The sequence below is a fragment of the Corvus cornix genome, chromosome 1A, assembly GCF_000738735.6.
Source record: "Corvus cornix cornix isolate S_Up_H32 chromosome 1A, ASM73873v5, whole genome shotgun sequence".
Taxonomy (NCBI): domain Eukaryota; kingdom Metazoa; phylum Chordata; class Aves; order Passeriformes; family Corvidae; genus Corvus; species Corvus cornix.
This window is the reverse complement of record NC_047057.1, coordinates 63,398,515-63,420,418: the sequence shown is the minus strand read 5'-3', so window position 1 is coordinate 63,420,418 and position 21,904 is coordinate 63,398,515. Positions and strand designations below refer to the sequence as shown.

The 21,904-nt window shown below is 41.6% G+C and overlaps 1 protein-coding gene across 4 annotated transcripts in view; it reads left to right on the top strand.

The window, feature by feature from the left end:
- FAR2 (fatty acyl-CoA reductase 2) overlaps positions 1–21,904 on the top strand; it is a 123,426-nt gene that overhangs the window by 18,570 nt on the left and 82,952 nt on the right. Inside the window, exon 1 of one of the 4 annotated variants that reach the window (XM_010410239.4) lies at positions 14,945–15,043. The exons of the other annotated variants lie outside the window; for them this stretch is intronic. The gene's annotated coding sequence lies outside the window, so the exon portion shown is untranslated. Of the gene's footprint in view, positions 1–14,944; positions 15,044–21,904 lie in introns of those variants that run through there. 4 annotated transcript variants of the gene reach the window in all.

The window sequence follows — 21,904 nt, the reverse complement described above, 5'->3', positions numbered from 1 at the left end:
CCTTGGAACCCTTCCTCTGTGCCTGACTCATAGACATTTTGATTTAGCTTCAGGGATGATTCTCCTTAGATTCTGTTATCCTCAAATGGCACTAGTTTTGCCAAGCTTGCCTATTTAGGAAACATAAATCATGTCCTCAAAAACCATGAGAAAGCACTGAGTGAGAAAACAATCAGACAAATGAGCAAATCTATTTGAATTCATGAGCTTTAGTCTTCTCTCTGCAGTAATTGAGGCTAGAAGAGCAGAATTCACATGTAATCAGAGAGTCCAGGAGCCGGCTGTTCAACAAAAATATTACTGCAAGTATTGTTCTGGTATTGCTAAGGATGGGAATACTGTAATATGGGCATAGTCTGTAACAGATTTTAGCCACAGTTAAAACCAATATATGATGTGTTGAATGATGTCTACTGGTTCTTCCATATTCAACTTTTTTCCATAAGCTGTCAATTCATTTTGCTTACAGGCAGGGCAGTGTTTCTTTCTTTTACTTAGTTGAAGGCATAAGCCACTGAAATCACATAGGGGTTTATTTATGGCAAAAATTGTTGTGCTATGGGTACAAAACTTGCCAGAAAATGTAGCTGTTTTAATCTTCTCCATTCTTCTTGATGCGAAATATAAACACAGCTCACCCAAAAAGATCATGACAAGGTTTAGTTGAACTCTGTGTAGTTCTCCTTTTGATCTTTCTGGTTTGTTTGGTTTAGGGACATTTAAGCACCTTGTTTCCTTTGGGCACAGTGTGCTTTGCATCGATGGTGTCAGCTCAAAGCTTTTACCAGAATACCAAATTTTTGGTGATATGCAGTCCAGTTGCTCCCTAGACTTTGGGTGCTTGTATGTTAGAAGTAGAAAGGGATGAGGACTGGCTCATGCATGAGCAAGAATTTTAATTTATCAGTCATCTTACAACCCCTTGTTTTCCTCAGTTTTCATTTTGAGTTTGTCTTTTGATGTTGCTGAAGATAGAAAGGGAAATACAACAAGTTTTCCCTCAGCCTCATGTGGCAATCATCTGTAAACTTCAGATTTTAGTAGTATATGTCCAAAGAGTTTAGCAAATTTTGTCTGGGTAGTTAGCATTTCAAACGAGATTAACTTTATGTGGCTTTATGTGTGGGTTTGTGGGCATTGTGCAGTTTTATTATCTAATAAACACCATTTAACTGCTGGTGATTTAACCTTAATTAATGTTACAGCTCCTGGAATTGGGTTTCAACACAGTCATCGTGAACTTAAGTGAAGATCTAGCAGTCCTATACATAAGCATCTCCTAAGGGGTTTGTTTGGTTGGTTTTTGTTCTCTTGAGTAGGGAATGTTTATTGTCTCTGTTCCCAGGACTTCCACGTCTAATATGTAGCATTTTGATTTACAAAACAATTCACTTGCATTTGAATTTTCATTAAAAGGATCGTGGAGGGTAATGGTTTTTAGTTGCAAATTTGGACAGGCGTGTAGTGCTGTAATCTTTCTTTTGACTATTTGCCACAGCCCAAGTGAAATGAAATATTTTGGAACATCTTAATTTTGCTGTCTGACAAATTTCCTCTAAGTGAAAGCAGATGGGTGTTCTTCAGGAGGAAGGGAAAGGAAACATGGCATGCACAACAACAACAACAACCCAGTGAGTGTCTGTCTTTTCATGCAGACTTGTGCAGGTACTTACAGTCTGTATCTGATAGTGAAGTGAAAAGATCTGAAGTTCACTTAAGGTGTGAATTCTCATAGGAGTTAAAGACAGTGTTGTGTTCTATTTATTAATATTTTGCATTTCAGCATCTTGGACTTTTGGATATTTTTTCTGTGATTTGAATTCAGCTGAAGTCCTGTTATCTAAACAGGTACATGTAGTCCTAAACCTCTTTGAAGTGGTAACCTTTTAGAACATTGTAAGCTGTTTCCAGTTGAAAGAAACACTTCACATGCTGTCCTGAACCCGAACACTTTCCAAATTCATGGATTTAATGAGGTCAGCCTGTCTTATTCTTTACTATGTTATGGCATGCATTATGTCCTTGTAATTCTCTTACGAGCTCATTCATTATGAAACTCTTAACAATGATTTTTCGAATGAGGCCAATAAAATTAAGCCCATTTGTAATTTAAGAAATGTAGTCAAGCAAACAGAGTATGTTCCAAAAATGAGTGTTACGAAATTTCTCTGTAATTGTTTTGAAGAGGTTTCCTAACAACAGATTCATTTATGTAATGTTTTTTTAAACTCTTTATGCTCATAGAAAGCTTAAAAAATTATGCTCTAGCATGAATTCTAGATGTAAGAAATTCAGATTCATTGTTTCTTTTAAAAGAAATTAGTTCAGAAAATAGTACTTGAAGTGAAAAGCCATCCTGACAGTTAAGGAGCATTTACAGCAGGTGTAGGTAACATCACCTGTCTTATAGATTATTGTGGTCTGCCCAGAAATAATTAAAGGACATGCACTCCTAGGAGAAAGAAGGTAAAGCCAAGCTGACTTAGGGATGCTACAATTCTGGTGCAGCAGCTGTGGGAATTCAGTACTACTCAGAACATGGACCACCAAGGGCTTTATTCCCATATAAATGGCCTTATTTCCTCATCTTCTACTCATAAGAGCTTTTAATAGCGCTGAGCTTACGACTTCATGATGCACTTGGAAAAATCCTTGCACTTCATGCCCCAAGGCCTTCACCAGCCTGCCTGAGAGAAGCTTGCTGCTGCTCACCCCTTTGCTTCTGCAGGGATCTTCCAGTGGAAACAGAGTTAACCTGATGATATTTTTCTGGTTAGGTTTGGTTTTACTCTTAAGAAGTGGCATGTTCTTTGTTATGTAGGGTATGGCATGCTTGAATTACTTACAGGACTTGATTTGGTAGTTGGCAGATTTGGAAGACTTCTCAAAAAACCATTAATTTAGATGACGTATAAATGCATAATTTCTTTTCCTGTAATTGTGGTCAACAGTGTGCTTAAATAAAACCACAAAACAAAACCTATGTTTCACTCCAGGAGGGGTGATACACATTGCACCCTAAAGTACAGAAAACAGTGTCATTAATTACAAAATTAGGTATCTTGGGGAGTCTTTGGTGAACCATTGAATCTCCTCTCGAGTTGTGGCTATACTAAGTGCTGCTCACTTGTCCTTGCTAATTTGCAATTAAATCTAATTTTGGATGTGGTTGGCGTTTTGGTTGTTTATAGGGGTTTTTTTCCCCTTGCTAAGCAGTATGTTAAAGTAAAATCTCTTTTATCCCAGTCATGCTGAACATGCTTCAGTGTGATCTGAGTCAGACAAATACTTGACAACCAAGAGGAATTTTTGCTCCATGCTTGTGGGGCTGCTAAACTTCGGGTGCCACCGACCACATTGTGGAATGGTGTTAAAAGAAACCAGTTTCCACTGAGCATTTCCCTCTGAGGCCGAAGTTCTCACTGTGAGAAGATGCCTTCCAGTTGTGCCCTAAAAATCCTACCAGAGCACAAGTGGCTCTTCTCCTAAGCCACTGCAGATCTTTGCAGCTATTTCTGGATACTGCTCTGAGATGAGAGGAGCTGGGCGGGTCGAGAGCATCAGTTGCGCTCCTGTCAGCAGCGTCTTCTGTGGCTGGGTGCTGGAAGCTGAGCCTCAACCCAAAGTGGTTGGCAGGAAGCAGAGCAGCTTGTGGGGAGCTGCCTATGCCAAGAAGTGATTCTTTCTTTTGAGGTTTGGCTGGGGATGCAGCTCCTGGAGGGCAGTACTGCCAACACGGCGAATACTGAGCTGCTATTCAAAGCCGAACAGCTGATAAAAATGGGGGATGAGAGCGCAGCCCTCTGCAAAATCCATGTGCTTAACTCTCAAAGCTGTTTTTGAGAAGATAAGAAAACAGAGACTGAAGCTGCCACTTCCACTAAGCTGTATGTCTGTATCTTTTAGAAGTAAAGCTTCACTAGACTGTAATAGGCCCACAAGACCTGATAAATGTGCATTTGAAAATTGGAAAGGGCAGTACCATCTCCATGATTCCTAACTGGCTTTTGAGCTGAGCACTCCTGTATCATTTCTTTGATTCATGAGAACAGCTAAAACCTAATAACATTATGGAACATAGTCCTCTCTCTAACAGGCTTCCTTTCAGACAACTCAGAAGTTTTTTAAAGCTACTGTTAAAAATTCATTTCACAAGTCAGGCTCTGAATAGAGATGGAAAAGTTAGGAATTTGTATTTTGCTAATTCTGAGTGGAGCTGTGAAGAAGGAAAAATTCCTTGGGAAAGTAAATTTTCAGGCTTGCTTGAGAATATATTAACTTGGTTTGTCATGCTGTCTTTCTGATTTTTAACTCTGAACTGTTTCTGAATTTATGAACATCAGATAATTTTTTTGTCCTGCATTTCATCTGACCAAGACCTGCTCCCTGTAAGTGCCAGGGAGAATCAAAACAACCACCTTGTCACTGTTATTCAAAATTGTGTCTTTGAAACTGTTTCGACACTTGGCCAGGCACCCAGGCACTGGGTTTCACAGCCTCAGCCAATCCATTTACATATATGGCAAAAGGAGATCTGATAATCAGATCTAGTTGGAAAAATTCCAATACAACAACTTTTGCAAATGTTGTGCTCTGGGACATTTCTGCCTGCCTCTGAAGGATCTGCAGCATCCCAACACTGCTGCTCTGTGGGCAGTGCCTGGCCCAGGACAGTAGGCTGTTTGTCATGGAGAGGGAAAGGGATAAAACCCTGGGAGCCACAGCTCGTGGGAGGCTGTGACCTCAAGCCCTCAAGGTTCTCTGGAGCAGACAGCTGTGAGGGTCATTCCTGAGGATCCTTGACCTGTGTATTAAGATATTTGTGGGTTTTTTGTGGGAAGGGCATAGTGTCAAAAGCTGAAATAACAGGTTTTACAATCATTTAAGAAGTTTTTGTGGTTATTGTTGTCCTTTTTAAAATTATTTAAAAGGATTTTGGGGGTTGTTTTACTCCTGGTACAGTGTGTTAGTCTTCCTGGAAGGGTACTGCAGCCAAGAGCTGCTGGGTGTTTCCTACATCTTGCTGTGAATATACAGTAGCATCTTTGAATACCAGTACTGATAAAAATAGTAATTACAAATAATTTAAGAAGTTCCTAGGAATTACTGACTATCCACCTACAGCAGCACAGTAGTGCTGCAAACTTGAGTAGAGAATCTGGAGTCCCCAACACAGGGAGGACATGGACCTGTTGGTGCAAGTCCAGAGGAGGAACCAAGGTGACCAGAGGGATGGAGCAGCTCTGTTGTGAGGAAAGGCTGAGAGAATTGGGATTGTTGTGTGTGGAGAAGAGAGGGCTTTGGGGTGACCTTAGTGTGGCCTTGCAGTGTCTGAAGGGAGCCCACAGGAAAGATGGAGAGAGACTCTTGACAAGGGCCTGGAGTGACAGGACAAGGGGCAGTGGCTTCACACTGACAGAGAGGAGGGTTAGACTGGATATTGGGAAGAAATTCTTCCCTGTGAGGGTGCTGAGGCCGTGGCACAGGTTGCCCAGAGAAGCTGTGGCTGCCCCATCCCTGGAAGTGTTCCAGGCCAGGTTGGATGGGGCTCTGAGCAACCTGGGTTAGTGGAAGGTGTCCCTGCCCATGGCAGGGGGATGGAATGAGATGAGCTTTAAGGTCTCTTCCAACCCAAACCATTCTGTGAGTTTATGACCATACAGTGTGTATGTGTCCTGCATGTAAGATAAATACCTCTTTCCTGATTTGTCTAACATCTGTAAGAGGATGGAAGGTGGGGTTTTTTTCCATCCCTGCCATGGCACTAACCTTTTTTTTTTAAACTCTAAAGGTTTTTGTCTCAGTTGAACAGTTGTTCAAATTAATGATCTTTGGAATTAGGGGTAAATGTACTGCTTAACCACCGTGCAGTCATGACTCTGTGTGCAGGCTGACTTACTACGTTTGTCTTCTTTCACACATACTGCTTTGTCTTTCTTTTTAAAAATCCTGATAAAACTTTAATTGTCCCATTATCCTTCCACATGTTTTGCCCTCTAGCAGGTCTCAGGGATGGCAATATACTTGCTGCAAAGTCAAAGATTAATCAGCTAGGAAAGTTGTATACACATTTTTTCATTTGGGTTTGTTCCATATTTTTATATGTCATGTGTTTCATGAAACATTTTATTTATTTATTTAGGGGTTATCTTGTTAGTACTGGTAAGCGTAAGAAAAGATGATGATGAATGCCTTCTTTTGCCATCTTTTGAAGAATTTTCACCACAGAAAAGGAAAGAAGAGAAGGAATATCTTACTTTTTTTCTTGTATTCAAGTATTAGGCAGTAAGAACTGTCTTGGCTTCTACCTGACATGGTATTTTACCTTTCTGGTGGAAGGCAGTAGTTCTTAATGTGTATGCAGCATCCTAGCACGACGGGCTCAAAGAAAAGTACACCCCATGTGGCAACAGGAGCACCACAGGAACTTCATCTTGTGTCTCAGTGGTGCTAATATATCAAGGTTGTTGTGACCTCTCTGTCAGAGAGCCTAAACAGCTAACTGTGTTTATATTTATTGGTAGCTGTTTGTTTGGCTTTCTGGGGGGTTTTTCTTTCATCTTGAACTCTGTTTGATTTTATGTTTTTCTTTAAACTGTGTATCTACAAATATAGAAAAATTAGAATATTTTCTTTTTTTATTTATTACTAAATGCTGGCGTGAAAGCTTCAAGGGGTGAGGCTAGGTTTAGATAAGAGTATGTAGGAGTGGTAACGTGAGAGCAATCTTGAATTACAGCATCAAACCTAAGGGCAAAGACATGGAAAATTCAAATAAGTACCAGGACTTGTCATCTTCTCAATTTACTGACTGTTTTATGTATTTCATATTGCCCCAAGCTAGGATGATGTGGAAAACAGCAGAAGGTACCAGCATCTATAAAATCTTCAGCTTGGGACCTGATGTTCTGGGCCTTCCAGTCTGAGCACCTGGTGTGGTACACAGTATAAACTCCTTCCTTTCCCAAGCAGTAAATTGAGGGAATTGGCATAAGCAGTGTTTCTGAACCTTTTTTGATTTGTGGAAATTAAAATATATTTGTGGAAATTACAATATATTACCTGTATTACAATATATTTCTCTCTGTCTGTTCTACCTGCAGTGATTCAGAGACTCCCATAGGAGTCTTTGTGTGTGTGGCCACAGTCAGGGACCTGGATCAGTGGCAGGAAATCAAAGATGTCAGGAAAATATAATAGAGTTTGTTACCTGCTAATTTGATAGTGTCAGGCTGAGAACATCTTTATTGTAAACTAGGCAAAGAGTGATTTCCAGCAGAGAAAACTGAGCAGCTTCTCCTTTCCTGGCTCTCCTTCCTTCAAAGCCACTGATTTTGCAGGTCAGATGCTACTACCTGGAGTTTTATTATCATTCACGTGCAGTATGTGCAGCTACCAAGTCCCCTTGCTGGAGATGGTAAGAATTCAACTGTTTCTGTCACCTATCCTGTCTGCCCACCAGCAGGAAGGGAAAAGGAGTGAGGGCTTTTTAAACTTGAGAGAAAAACTAAGTTCCTTTTCCATAGTAGCTGGAAAGATGAAAACTAAAAAGCAGCCAGACAGGGACAGCTGGAGGCATTTGCTCAATGGTGTTTAAAGATGTTTCATAGAAATACCATGGAAGAGTGGGAAGCTTAATTAGAAGTTCTTAACAAGTCCTAAATCTTTCTTAAAAATAGCTCTTAATTTGGCTTCCTAGAAGCATTTCAAGGTATTTGAGAAATGGCAGGAATCCTGCTGCGATTGGCTTTTTATGTAATGCCACATTTTCCATAAATAAGATCTACAGAAAGTTTTTCCTTTGCTTCCCCCTCCACTCCAATATCCTAAAATAAGCAGAAGATGATATATTGTAGATTGCTAGTTTGTGCCTCTTTTTAAATTTTTGAACAGCAAATATTAGAACAGATTCTTCATTTCTGTGCATGTTTTCCTACTAGCAAAAGAAGATTACAAATACATGCATGAAATTTAGAGGTATGCTTCTTTTTTTTTTCCCCAGGTAGCTTATTATAAAAGCTCATGAGATCCTGTGTCACGCTGGGTGTGTCAGGTACACATAATTAATTACAAAACTGCCACACATAAATTATTGTTCCTGCCATACTGTGTTGAGCTAATTGGAATATATTTTCTTCCAGATATGCATACTTTCACTGTCAAAACTTCTTCCTTCCAGGTACTGCTTTAAACAGTTGGGCTTTTTTGGTCAAGAGCTGTTTCGTTGCTTTATGTTGGTGCAGACTTAAATGAGGAGTTCTGGGCCCATGGCTGCAATTTAGCTATGTCAATTGGAAAATGGGGTTTTCTGTAGCTTTCTGAACCAAGCAGATAAACTTTCTGAAATAGATTAACAGAATGAAAAACACTGTTTCTCTGATAAAAACCAGGTTGGTTTTTTTCTGCCAGCCCTGATGTCGCCTCCTTGTTTTTTAGATTTGCGTGGATTCTTAGACTGAGAATTGCACCTTTTCACACCTGGGAGGGATAGTTTTGCTCCTATAAATGTACCTATAAGGAAATTGCAGTCTTAAATCACACAGAGGAAATTACCTGATTCACTGTTATCTCCATTTGTTAGGCACTGAAGCCCAAATACCTACAGAATGCCAACCTGTAGGAATACCAAGGAGAACTTCTTAAATCACTGATAAAATTAGTAGCACCAAAGTTGGAACTGTAAGTCGTTCCTCTTTCTTCCAAGGAAGAGCTACAATTTAAAGGTCCTCACGGGGAAAAAGTACATTTATGTTTAACGAACTTTGTGTGCACTTAGTTTACATTTTTCCTGTTGTTTTCTTTGTCCTTTTTTTCTTAAAATATCAGTAGATATGTGTTAGTATAAAAACCTCTGCCTGCTGACTCTTTTTCTTCTTGCTTTCCAACGTGATCAATCTAATAGTAAGACTGTAATTAAAAATTAAGTTTGTAGGGGCTGTAAAGTGGGAAGGGCTATGCCTCTTGTATCAGAGATCTGTAATACATTCTTCCACCCTTTTTTTCCTCCTCCTGATGTCAGGCAACAGCAATAACAAACCCTTCATAATAAACCCTTCATCTTGTCATCCTCCGCCTTTGTTAAGATCTGATTATTAAGGTTCTTTTGAAATTCTTTTGCCCAAATTAAGGTGCAAACGAGACCATATGCCAGTGGCAATAGTAAGGGCTTTATTTGATGAGAGAGAGAGAGAGAGAGAGAGAGAGAGAAGAAGAGAAAGAAATAGAAAATAGGTGGGGAGGACAGAAAGAGAGTGAAGGAAAATATAAATATCACCACTCCATGGATCCCAATGATGTTCTGTTGATCCTCTCCAGCTGGTCTTCTTGGTGGTGAAGGTCCCCCCAAAAAGCATAGAATCCCATGGCTTAATATACCCTCGAGCCAGGTGGAAATGTCCAGGCATGTCCCCCTGGGGGAGGGGGCAGTCTCCTACAGCAGACTGGGGATCTGTTGCATCCGGTGGTGCAAAACCTCTGGGGAGCACTTTGGGGGGCTGTGACTCCCCCTCAGCTGTCTCTCACATGAAAGTCCCGTGGCCTGTGGGATTGGGGGGTTCCACAGCTGGGCTGGTGTGTGTAATTGGAGGATGGGTGTTTACTGCCTCTCACCGGAAGTTGTGCAATGCCCTCAAAACCTCCTCCCACCCCAAACTCAGCCGGGGACCATCAAAGCTGGTGGCATTGGCCCTTTGTGGATGCATACCTTTCCCTCAGCCTGAGATGACTGAACAATGCATTTCCCTTTATCTAACCAACGGTTTGACTTTCAGTCCAAAGTCCCAGTCTTCAGGGAAGCTTCTTTGGCTGTAGCTTCTTTATAATGAGCAAAACTTTATATCAGTGTTTGAGGCATGAAGCATTTTCAGTCTCTGACAGCCCTTCTGTAGGAATCACTGGTTGCTATGCATGCTCTTACCACTCTACGGCTTTGTCAGCTGCTATCATCACAGCCATTATATCAGCCTCAAAATGGTAATCTGCAGCTTTGATGTTGTACTGGTCGCTTATGTTTTCCATGGTACAGTGCCTTCCTTTTGCCAAGTGAATTCTGCAGTAGAATAGAGCTTGGTAGAATAGGTGAAGGTAAGAGCTGTTCTTGAGGCAAGAGCCCCAAGGCAGCTCTTGAATAGGAGCCACAATCCTTGTATGATGCAGGGGTTTGTTATCTTGCTTTTCCATGAAGAGAGAAAGTGATCTAGATGTAGCTGTCACAAAGAAACTGCTCATCCTTGCACACCAGCCAGACAAGGATGTCTTCACTGGGCAGTGCACTATAAACTACATTACAAAGATGCTGATGCATGGATTCAGTCCACCTTGGGATTGCTTGGAAAAAAAAAAATTACCTTTCCGTCTATCCACATTCTGTGGGTGCAGCAGCACACACCCATGATAAGGCAAAGTTCCTAACATAATTTGGGGCACTTGTGAAACACGGGAGGATGTAACAAATACTGCGAGATAGGTGCAGGCCAAACAAGTTACATGAACTGCAGGTGAGCTCTGGAGCACTCCCTGTGCCTCTCTGGGACTTTTGAGGGCAGTGTCACAATCATTCCCTTGCTCATGTAATGTGAAGGTTTCAACCATGTTTGTGTCAAAGGTGTGATGGCATGGGGAAGCAATGCAACCAGGGAACCTGCTTCCAGCAGCCCCTTTTTCCTGCAGCTTCCTGGGGAAACACTGCTTTTGTTACCAAATCTCGGTTGTGGAGTCCTGTATGCCAAGTGAGGAAAACTATTGGGAGAACTGTATCATTCTGAGGGTCTCTAGCCAGCCGTCTGCTCTGCTCAGCAGATGCTTCCCAGATGTTGGATATGGAATCATAGAATCCCAGAATGGTTTCAGCTGGAAGGGACCTTAAAGATCATCTTGTTCCAATCCCCTGCCGTGGGCAGGGGCACCTTCCACTAGACCAGGTTCTCCAAGCCCCACGAACATGGCCTTGAACATTTCCAGGGATAGAGCAGCTTCTCTTGACAACCTGTTCCAGGGCCTCACCACCTTCACAGGGAAGAATTTTTTCTTAATATCCAATATAAAACTCTTCTCTGTCAATTTGAAGCCATTCCCCCTTGTCCTGTCACTCCAGGCCCTTGTCAAGAGTCTCTCTCCATCTTTTCCTGTGGGCTCCTTCAGGTACCAGAAGCCTCCACTGAGGTCACCCCAAAGCCTTCCCTTCTCCAGGCTGAAAAATCCCAATTCTCCCAGCCTTTCCTCATAGGAGGCTAAGAGAATTTGAATAATATAACAGTTGGGAGCAGATAGTTCATCTTTCAACAGCCCTGTCAGTGAAAGATACATGAAAAATGAGTTTCTTCTGCGGCGTGTGCAGTCACGGGCTGCAGTGTAAAAGGCAAAATGAGTGTCTGTAGATAGGTACCTGTAGCACTTCATCTTGTTCCAGTGAAGGGAAGTCTTGTCCTTCTTTTCTCTGATTATTTATGTGCAGCAGGAAATGTCACTGAGGCTGTATTAATAATACTTAAGAATAATATTTTTGAAATCAAGAGGGTTTTTAAAATTATTACTAAAATGGTTGCATCCTTGGAGTCTCCATGGTCTTAAACTAGAGTTGAAGGCACATATGTAATATAAGCATGTTATTCCAAGAAACTAAAGTAGCAGAAGCAATAGTATCATTTCTAAATTTCCCATTGGTTAAAGGAATGTTCAATTGACATAGGACATACAGAAAGGGAGAGTCCTGCTCTTGATAGCATTTTGCAAAGATTGCAGAAAATAGCACATTTATTGAGTGTCCTCCACCTTGTTACACCACAACACATGCGCTGGCAGGTAAGAAAAGCCTGGAGATCAATGAAGAGGCTGCATTCCTTTATGGATTGGGAGGGAGAAGCTAGAGCCCGAGCAGTTACTCCACGTTTTGGTTTTTCACACCCATCTGGCGAGGGGGAGGAGGTAGCACATTGCAACTCAGATACTGAAAACATTTCTATCCCTCATTCTGGGCCAGCTTCCGCAGTTCTGCTCCTGAATTTTGTCTGTGCGTGCAGGTGGGAGCTGGGCAGAACAAAAAGAAACTCCTTATACAAGTTCTCCTTCTCTTTTCCTTTCCTAAGCAAGAATTAGTTGGTTTTCTACAATACTTTGAAACGTAAAATAAAACAAATCATCTCTGGGCATATTACACTGGTGAAGGTGCAGTTGTTGGATAAGGATTATTTGCCAATAGAATTCAGTGCTATCTCTGAAAAATCAGAGAGCAAAAATCACTGGTCTTTGAATTTGAGGAGGAAAACTGTTCTGGTTAAACTGTCCAGGTTGTCAACCCACCTTCCCCCAAGTGATAAACTGAAGTGATAATACTTAAAGCAAAGCTGTTTCACTTTTTAAATTTTGAAATAAAAGAGTTACTGTTCTCTGTCCTTTTGAAAATCCACTCATCACCCTGGAGTACTAAACCTATGACATATATATATATGTCATATTATATATGACATATAATTAAGATAGTTTTGAGAATATTTGTTCATTTTACAGAGATTGCAGTGACAGTTTAGGTGCTTTTCTGTCTTGGTTTTGCAAGTGAGATTGTGACTCTCTAAGATCTTCTCTGGTTTGCTTCTCAGTTTCTGCTCGAGGAGCAGATACCAAGCCTTGTGGGAGCATCATGTGTTGGGCTGTCTTCCTTCCACACCAGGACAATGCTGTGGCTGCTCGAGTAAACACATTTGCCCAGGTTTTGCATTAAATCAAGCCTGTAGACCTGACTCATCCTAGCAGGTAATAAGGAGCACCAGTTCTGTTCTTTGGTCAGTCCTGGAAAAGTTCTCACCTTAGGAGAGCTTCCTATATAGCCAGCTCCTTTTGAAACAGTCCTGAGCCTCAGGGCTGGAAACACGTTTGTCAGCCAGCTGGGAGTGGGAGCATATGTCTCACTTCCTGCACCTCAGTGATGTTTCATTACAGAGTGCCTTCCTGCATCACAGATGCCTCCCTGCTCCTACACTCTTTTTTCTTGCAAAACTTCATCTCCCTCTCACTTCTGCTTGGGATTCCTCCTGCTCTGTTGTTAGGAGAGCACTGGTTCCTGTTAAAGGAACCAATCTAGGAGGAAGGTCCTAGGTCCGTTTCAGTGAAGTATTAGTTTGCAATGGGTACAAAGCTCGTTAATCTCTGTAGCCAAAAGCAGATCAGACACAATAGCTGAGATACCTGTTTCCAGGTGGGTCAAGTTGGGGAGAGCCCTCAGGATGAGAGCTGACCTGTAATGACAAGCTTTACTTCCCCTTGTCACCGTGCCCTTGATAATACAGTAAATAGACATTATCTTAGGCTTAACACACTAACACTGCTCACACTGCTGCCAACTGGAATGCAGCCTTTAGGATGGGAAAACTCCCCCTAAGTATATATTCCAGTAATGAAACAAACCTTCTACCTTTCATTTTGTTATGAGAAAATCACCAAAATTCTAACAGATTTATCTAAAAATATCATAAACTTTGAAAAAGGAAATGGCAGGTTTTCCAAGACCCTTCAAGTATCAGCACTGAGTAAAACTCAATTGTTTGGCAATTTCTTATAATATTAATGCTATGGATTTGATCTTTTCTCCTGGTTGCATTTCTCCTAACCAAGCTGCATTTGTTCTCCTTGGGAGAATCTTATGTTGCTGTCCCATTGCCATGGTACCCATGTGGAAAGACTTCTAGTAGGCAGAATTTACTCCTGTAGTCACACACTCTTCCTCATCAGAACATTGATTCAAATAAAGTTGTGACAAAGCAAAAAGAAGTATTGTTATTTAAACTTTCTCTGAATTGCTGACAAAATCTGTTCTGACAATGCAAAGAGGAGAAAACACACACCACCCCCTCCCCCCCTCTTATTGGCTTGGCAAGTTCCTGGCAGAATCTGACAAGTTTTGGGGTGTTTTTCTGGTGTGTGTTAGTGGGTTTTTGAGCTGTCCTCACAGAACTCTGCTCTTTGGTGTTGCTGGTGCATAGGTCAAGCTGACAATCAACAGGTAGGCACAGGAAAAGGCAGAGGCATGAATTCTGATTTGAAACCTTCATCCTGTAACAGCTTCATCTAGTCAAAATACGGTTTGACTGATTAAAAATTAAGAGTCTTCCTGGTGAGGAAGAGGAATTGTCTCCCTGTTGCAAAGACCCATTGCCCTGAATGTAAAATGGTCAAAATACGAAGGTACTGCCCACAGCTCTGAAGTCTTTTGCAGCCCTAAACATTCACATTTGTGTTTTCCCTTTCAAATCACATAGGGTTCTTCTTCACGCAGATCCAAAATGACTGCCCCAGCATTCAACTCCACTGCTCCGCTTGACTTCGGGCAAGCAGCGGGATCAGTTTGCTCCAAGCCTATTACTTTTGCTGGGTGAGGTGCTGCCTTTCCCTTCTTCAAGGAGATTGCTGTTAGATGGAGATGTTAAAAGAAAGAGGGCCAAGAGGTTGTGTTAGCTAAGGGCACGTGTGTGCTGCGCCTCGTCTGGCAGCGCCGTGGCACCGTGTGAGCTGAGAGCTTCAAAGGGACATCCAAAGTGTCAGCTGGCACATGGCTTAAACAAGCAGTGTTAATTAATTGAGGAACAGTGCTGTCTGGAGTGGATTTTAGCGCTCCTGGTGCTGGAAGCAGCTTGATCACAGTTAGACCAGGTTATCCCTGCAGTCCTCTGCTGCTGCAGGGTAATTTCAGGATGTTCTCCCCTTGGCTGGTGGTTTGGATGCTAAAAGTGAAAGGGTTTGGTAAACACATCTCTGTCTGTTCTGCTTTGGTGAGTGTATCATGTCTTTAGAGCACTAACAATGTTGGAATTGCCTTTGGGCATTTTTGTTGTGTTGTGGGAAGAAGGGATTGTTTTTTTGATTTGGTCTGTTGTTTTCTTACACTGCTGTTTTGTTTTTTTATTAGTAAAAACAAAGGATCTGGTTTTTGTGTGTGACAGAAGAGCATTGTGTGAAGAATGCTATTAAGGATGGTAGTTGCCTTTTATTGTTTTGAAAACAAACATGCCCCTCCTCTCTAGCTGCAATCTGCTGATTCAGTTGAAGAAGCAAGGTCAGTTTTTATCTCTCTCTGTTCCTTTCTTCCTATAATCTAGAAATACTTTAGAATATTCATTGTTCAGTGCCAGAGAGCTTTGTGCTTTCCTTCTTAGCTCTGCAGTCATCCAGGACTCCTGCGTGCTTCCTGCTGCTTCGGCTCCACACCCCACCACATTTTGAGCTGAAGCAGATAAAAAAAGCCTGATAGCTGGGAGAGAAGGAGGAAGGTTACAGGTATCTAGTCAGAAGAGGCAGGAATGCCAGCAGCAAGGGGACAGATTGAATTAATTTGTATTTGTGTGAAAGATTTTAAAACTGGCCAGTGGCCCAATGGTGGACATGACGGTCACTCCCATGCAGTGACACGGGACTTGCCTTACCCTGCTCTGGGAGGGACCGCAGAGATTCACGGCAGAGAATGGCAGCAATTCAGTCATTTTTGGTGACCTCAGATTTCTGAAGAGCGCAGCTGGTGCTCGGCAAAACAAGTGCGTCCTCTGACAGGAAGAGTCAAAGACGTGCGTGGAGGGAAGGCCACTGTCCCCTGGACCAAGGAGGGAGATGAAGGTGTTACCTTCTTTTGATGAAGAGAAGGAGGTAATGCCTTCCATACCACATAGCTGTCTTGGGCAACAAAGATTTCAATTCCTTTCCCAATTAGATGACTGTTGCAATTGAAAACAGGCAAATCCACGCCTTTTTTTCCCAGCCTATTATGAAAAAATGAGGAGGTGTTTCTGATGGTGATAGGATGGTCAGGTGGCTTGGAGATACAGCCTGAATCCTTGGTTCTGTTGGAAGGAGCTGTCCTTCACCAGTGTCTGCATTGGTGACAGGATTTGGGGCGTTTTGTGTATTTTACCATCCGTTAATCTCGGGAGCGGACTGGGAAAGAAAGCATCGCTGATATTTGCAGTTACAGCTGAGAATTGCCAATGAGCAGCTGTAAAATAAGAACAATTTTCCCTCATGAACTTCCTGGTCGTTTGCAGCTTTGGTGGCAGGTTACGGATGGCAGTGTAGCTGTTAGGGCAGCCAGACAGACGAGCAAATGGGGAAAGCCGCCCTGCCGGAACAGACGTTCCTTTGCACAAACAAGTTTGGAAAGATCCTCTGACTGGAGTGTATAACTAGATCACCGTGTTTAATGGCTCTGACTTCCATGTCAGAGAAATCAATAATTTTGAGAATGGAAAACTTCTTAAAGTTACTTTTACTGTTGTTCTAATTTAATCAATTAGAAATACAAAAAGCACCCTACTATGAAATAATTAAAAGTGACAGGCCTGTCATAGGATTTTATTCTATTTCTGTCTCTTTCAAGATACAGCAAGAAGATTATTTTAATGAAGTAATGAGTATTTTACTTTGTAGTGATGTTTGGAATAGAAAAGTTCAATGAAAGATTGAGAATATATGCTCAAGTGAAATTGAAATGATAAATATTGCACCATTATGAAATAAGTCAATTTTTAAGCTTTCCAACCTTTGACGTATTTCTTTAAAAGCTGATTTTTTTTTGTCTCTGAAAGTAGTTGTAAAGGCAGTACCTCACTAGCTTGAACATGCTGTTGCCACCCGAACCCTTGCAGTGAATTCTAACTCCAGCTGTCATCCTCTGCATCCCACGGGTGTCTGTGTGTGGGTTTAACCTCTGCTGATGTGCATGTCTATTGCTCTCTTTGAATGTGCTTGCTAAACACCTGGCCTGTGGAGGAGTTCCTTTGTTTTCTTAGGAATGAGCACAGAATTTTGTAATTTCTGTTGCTGCCTTTGGTAGATGCTAAGCTTGAGAGCAGAGGAGCAAGGTCCAAAGGATTTACTTAAGGATTAAATATTTATATTGTATCAGGTTTTTCAAAGAGCTCCCTACTTAACTGTTCCCATATAAAACAATAAACGAACCTGGCCTTAAAGAAAACATGTTCCCTTAACACTGCCAAAAGATTAAAACCAGTATTTTTAGTATATACTTGGTGACAGAGAAAAAGCCTGGCTCCTCAGCATGTGTGAAGACAGTCTGAGGCTTGTACAGGTTCTGCCAGTGGTTATCCAGCAAATTTTATTTCTAAATAGATGCCTTTCTGACTTGTGAATTAGAGGAACTGTAAGTCTAGGCTTGGATTAGTTGGACTGATTGACTCAGAACTGTTCCTAGGCCTGCCTGGAGCTTAGCTCTGGGTGGAGTTTGGTGCCTCCAGAGCAGCTTCACTGACAGTAAACGTCAGGCTTTTCAACCTTCTTGAGCTTCCAGGTGAATGCTGTTAACCACCCTTATTTTCTGTCTGTTGTGTGTCTCCTCAGCATGTATCCTGTGTTCCCCACCCTTCCATGCTTCCTGCCCCTCCCTGGCTTTAATGCAGTATCAGTGCTTAATTCTGCACAGTGCAGCAAGCTTCCCTTCCCAATGCCCAGCCAAATTCATCCCATCACCCCTCACTGAAGAGAGAGGCAGCCTAAGAACAGATTTGATGCTGCGTGAGGGATTTGAAGGAAACATCACTCTGGTGTTACTGTGCTTTAATATTATTTTTAAGATGTACAGATTTTTCTTTTGCCACTCTTAAGCTGGGTGAAATCTGTGTACCAGCTCTCTGGGAGTAGCAACAGCCAAGAAGCCGGAGGTAAGGGCTTTTTTTGATGGCTTTAAGTGTGCCTTAACCAGGACAGGTGAGGAAGTCCTGTTTCAGATGATAATGATGAAGTGTAGATTGCACTTTAACAGTGATTTCTATTACCTTTCTAAATTAACTGTGGTTTTGGAGAAAGAATGGACAAACCAGTTCACACTGTGTGCAGCTGCACTGGCAATTTTGGCTGCTTCAGTTTTGGAGTTGGAAGAAGGTGTTTACACAAGTCTCAGCCACTACAGCTACAGAATTGTCATACCTAATAGTGGAAAGTCATGAGTCTTATTATCATCCTCTTCCATTTTTCTGCTTCCAAAGAGATCTAACACTTTTAGAAGCTGGGTGCTTAGTGATGTCCTTTGAGCTTATTAAGTTTGCAGGACAGGCTCTTTTAAGTGGTCATTCTGGTACAATTAGAAAATCAGTACTTTGAGTGCACAGAAAAATGCTTTTTTTTCTGAAGACCCCTCAGAGGTCAGTGCCTTTACTTGTCCTCTCTTAACCCACGAGCTCCTTTTAGTACTCAGCAAGCTCTGGCTGCACTTGTAGTCACCCTCTCTTTTCCTCTCCGCTCACCATGTGGCCTCCTGCACTCTGTTCACAAGTTTCCTGGAGGACACAGCTGGTGTGTTAAACTGTCTGCTTGGTTAACAATGCCTTGTCCTCTGTTTCTCACTCCAGATTTGTTCCTCCTTCAGTCTTCTCTGGAATCCCTCCTTAGAACCATAGAATTGTAGAATATCCGAAGTTGGAAGGGACCCACAAGGATCATTGAGTCCAGCTCCTGGCTCTGCACAGACACCCCAGCAATCCCACCCTGTGCATCCCTGAGAGCGGTGTCCAAACACTCCTGGAGCTCTGGCAGCCTTGGGGCCGTGCCCATTCCCTGGGGAGCCTGTTCAGTGCCCCTGCACCCTCTGGGGAAAGAACCTTTTCTTGATGCCCAGCCTCACCCTCCCTGACACAGCTCCAGCCTGCAGGATGCAGTCTGATTTTTATTAATTGCCACAGCAACTTTACTCAGCAATTGCTCAGCATCTTCAGCAACTCCAACCGCTGCTTTCAGTTTCTCTATTTGAGCAGCTAAAAACAAGGTTTTTCTCATAGCTGGGCAGCAACTAGAATTGTTTTGCATATGGTTTGCTAGAAGTTTCTTGCCTTACAGTGTTCCTGTTATGTCAGAGGGAATGCACCCAAACCCAGGTGCATCCACATTCCAGCCTGAATTACTAAGCACTGAATGAACACTGTAGAAGAATGAAATCCACCAGAGTGGATTTTTTCTGCTCCTTTTTTCCCCCCATGTGATTTCTGACTGTCTCCTTTGATCAGAGTTCTTACTCTTTTATTAGATTAAGCAATCTAAATAAAATACAACACTATTTCTCTACCTTACAGTGATGCAGTGAGCTGGAAACTGCTGTGTATGGCTTGGATTAGAAAAGAATAAAAGGCAGGAGAAGTTAGTAAAAATCATAAAGCTTTTTTGGGTTTGACTTTGTGGAAGGTTGTCCAGAAAGAGTGCAATGACTAGAAATAGAGTCCAGTTGTTGTTGGGTGTATTGTTGTTGGGTCTAGTCTACCAGAGGCCATTCTTGAACTAAAAGCCCTATCATGAAGTTAAATTAATTATTATAGTGCATATTGTAATAAATACTGCCAGCTGCCTTGCACCTTTAACAGTTCTGAAAGTAGATGGACGTACTGTCCCTTATTCCTTAACTGTGCTTTTATGTAGGAAAGTCAGAGGATGAAAATCAAAAGCTGCAGGGTGATATGAAATAACTTTCTTAGCAGCAAAGATGCATTTTGTACATTTTAAAGTAAATTAATTCAAATCTACCATAGCTATTCAGGCAGCTATATTATGGTACAATTTCTCTGCAGTCTTTTACAGAGAACCCAAGAATTCTGAGTTTTAGCTATGCAGGTTTCCCACTTCACAGGGCTTTTAAATATTGCGTGTTTTCTAGTTTGATTTCATGAAGAAAAGTAAAAAAAGGCTAGATCAGGCGGATTACCCAGGAAGCAGCATTGCCTTGAAAGTCCTTTACAGCTGCCTCTGGGAATGCTCTAGGGAAGCAGCAGTTCCTCTATATTTATTTTAAAAGTGAAGTATTTCAGAGCTAAGGGAAAAAGCACTCAGGAGAGGGAAAGAGATCTGCAGAGGAGGAGAAAAAAGCCCAGAGCAGCATGAGTGTGATGGAAAGACAGAGAATGATCGAGACAAGTAATATTTCACAAAACAAAGACAAAATTTATTTTTATTTATCTTTTGGTGGTCAGGAAAATATTTTCCCTTAAAGAACTTTTCAAAACACCCTCTCAAAAACCAATTTGCTAACCAATGCCTTTTTATTTTTGTTTTGTTGACACACCAGAATATCTTCAATTAAACAGTCTTTTCTTTATATGGTATGTATTTGAAACTCTCATTCATCTCTTATCTAGGTGCTGATTTATTTCTTACTTTGTGTACTCTTTCCTTTTCACTTTTTGGCCCTTTTGGGGCTAGTGTCAGTAACAGTAAAGTAGTATTACATAGTCACTCTGCTCTTGCATTTGAGACCTCAGAGCTAAGGGCCAAATACTTCTTGCTCCTCATGTTTTCAGTGGGCAGAGGGAGGAGTGTCCAACAAGGAGAGTCGGAGTCTCTTTCCATTGTTTTTTTGCTGTCTTATTTTTCTTTTTTTTTTTTTTGTATTTTGGGCTCTCCCCATTACTGACTTTGAGTGACAGCAGCAGCCAAAAGGAAGAGCACTTGGCTGTGCATGGGAAAGAGCCACTTCTCATCCTGGTTTCCCACAGAAACCTTCATGGAAGTATCACTGGAGTGGTTAGGTTACATTTGGGGTTTTCATTCTGATAAAACAACACTTCAAAAAGATGTAAAAGTCTGCTCCCAGGGTGAAAGGAATAGAGCAAGCCAGCTCACAGGCTGTGGCTTCCAGAGAGCAGAGACAAAGCCTTTTTTTCTGAATCAGTCTCCCTGCTCGGACACTCCCTGGTTTTAGTCATTCAGTAGCTATTTGGAGGCTTTCCCAATGCTGGAAAGATAAAAATACTTGGTTTTGGTTGTCATTAAGCAGGCAGTGTTCCCTTGATGAAAAGGAATTGTTTTCTGGGGAGCAGGTTGAGGCAGGAGACTGAGACATCTCAGGAAAGCCTTTCTGGCCAAAATAATTATTGGGCTTCATGGTAATCTACTGTTCAAAACCAGGAATTGTCATACTCAGAATCTAGGTGTTCGATTAGTACACCAAAAAAAACCACTATAAAGAAGTTGCATAACTCCATGAAACTCAGTGGTCTTGTAAGTACTTTTTATTTCTTTCTGGATAGAGTTCTTTATATAGCTTGGAAAAATTAGCTACATGGAAAAATTAGCTGTATTTGTGTGTCTGTAATGTCTAAGTTGCTTTTGCCTAAGCTACAGGATGATTTGTATTGAGTTTTGATTAATTTTTTTTCATCATCTTCATTAGTGCTAATGAAGGCTGTTTTTTGGGGATATTTGCCAGAGGCCAGCACATCATTTATAGCAAGCAAAACTAAATGCCAGCCCAGCAAAGAAACTAAAGTTCAGCTCTCCTTTCCCCTTTTATGTGTTTGTTTTCTTCTTCCTTGTCTTTTTCAAAGGAAAAATGCCATGAAATGTGGTTACAATCAGAGTAGTATGAAACACAAAATTACAGAAATACAGAATGGTTCATCTTCCACCTCTGGAAATTTCTTTCTTCTTGCCCATCCTGAAGATGGTCTCGACATTTGCCTTTTATCATCCATGGGTCTGTTCTCAGTCTCCATGGTGTTCCCAAAAGACCAGATTGTTTACTTCCAGTGACATCAGCAAATTCATTCAGGCCCCTTGGATGCTTCCCATCCAGTGCCACACTCCATCTTTCTGTACCAGAGGTACCACTTTGCTCCCTCAGATTCCTCTATGAGACACAGGCACCTGAGAGGTCTTGAGCCCAGACTTGCAGATTCATATTTTCTACACAGATGTAGCAGAAATTAAGAGAATTTCCTCTACTGAAGTTACAGTTTCTGTCCAAATACCTGTGAATGGACATCAGGACTTAGGTAATTTTGCAAGAAAACAAAGAAGTGATGGAACCCCGGTTTTCTCGCATCTCATGCATCAGTGTTTGGCATTTTTGCAAATAATGACTTATTCCCCTCAAACTGGGCAAAACCAGTTGTTACTTCATCAGATTTTTTCAAGGGTCTCATTATACTGT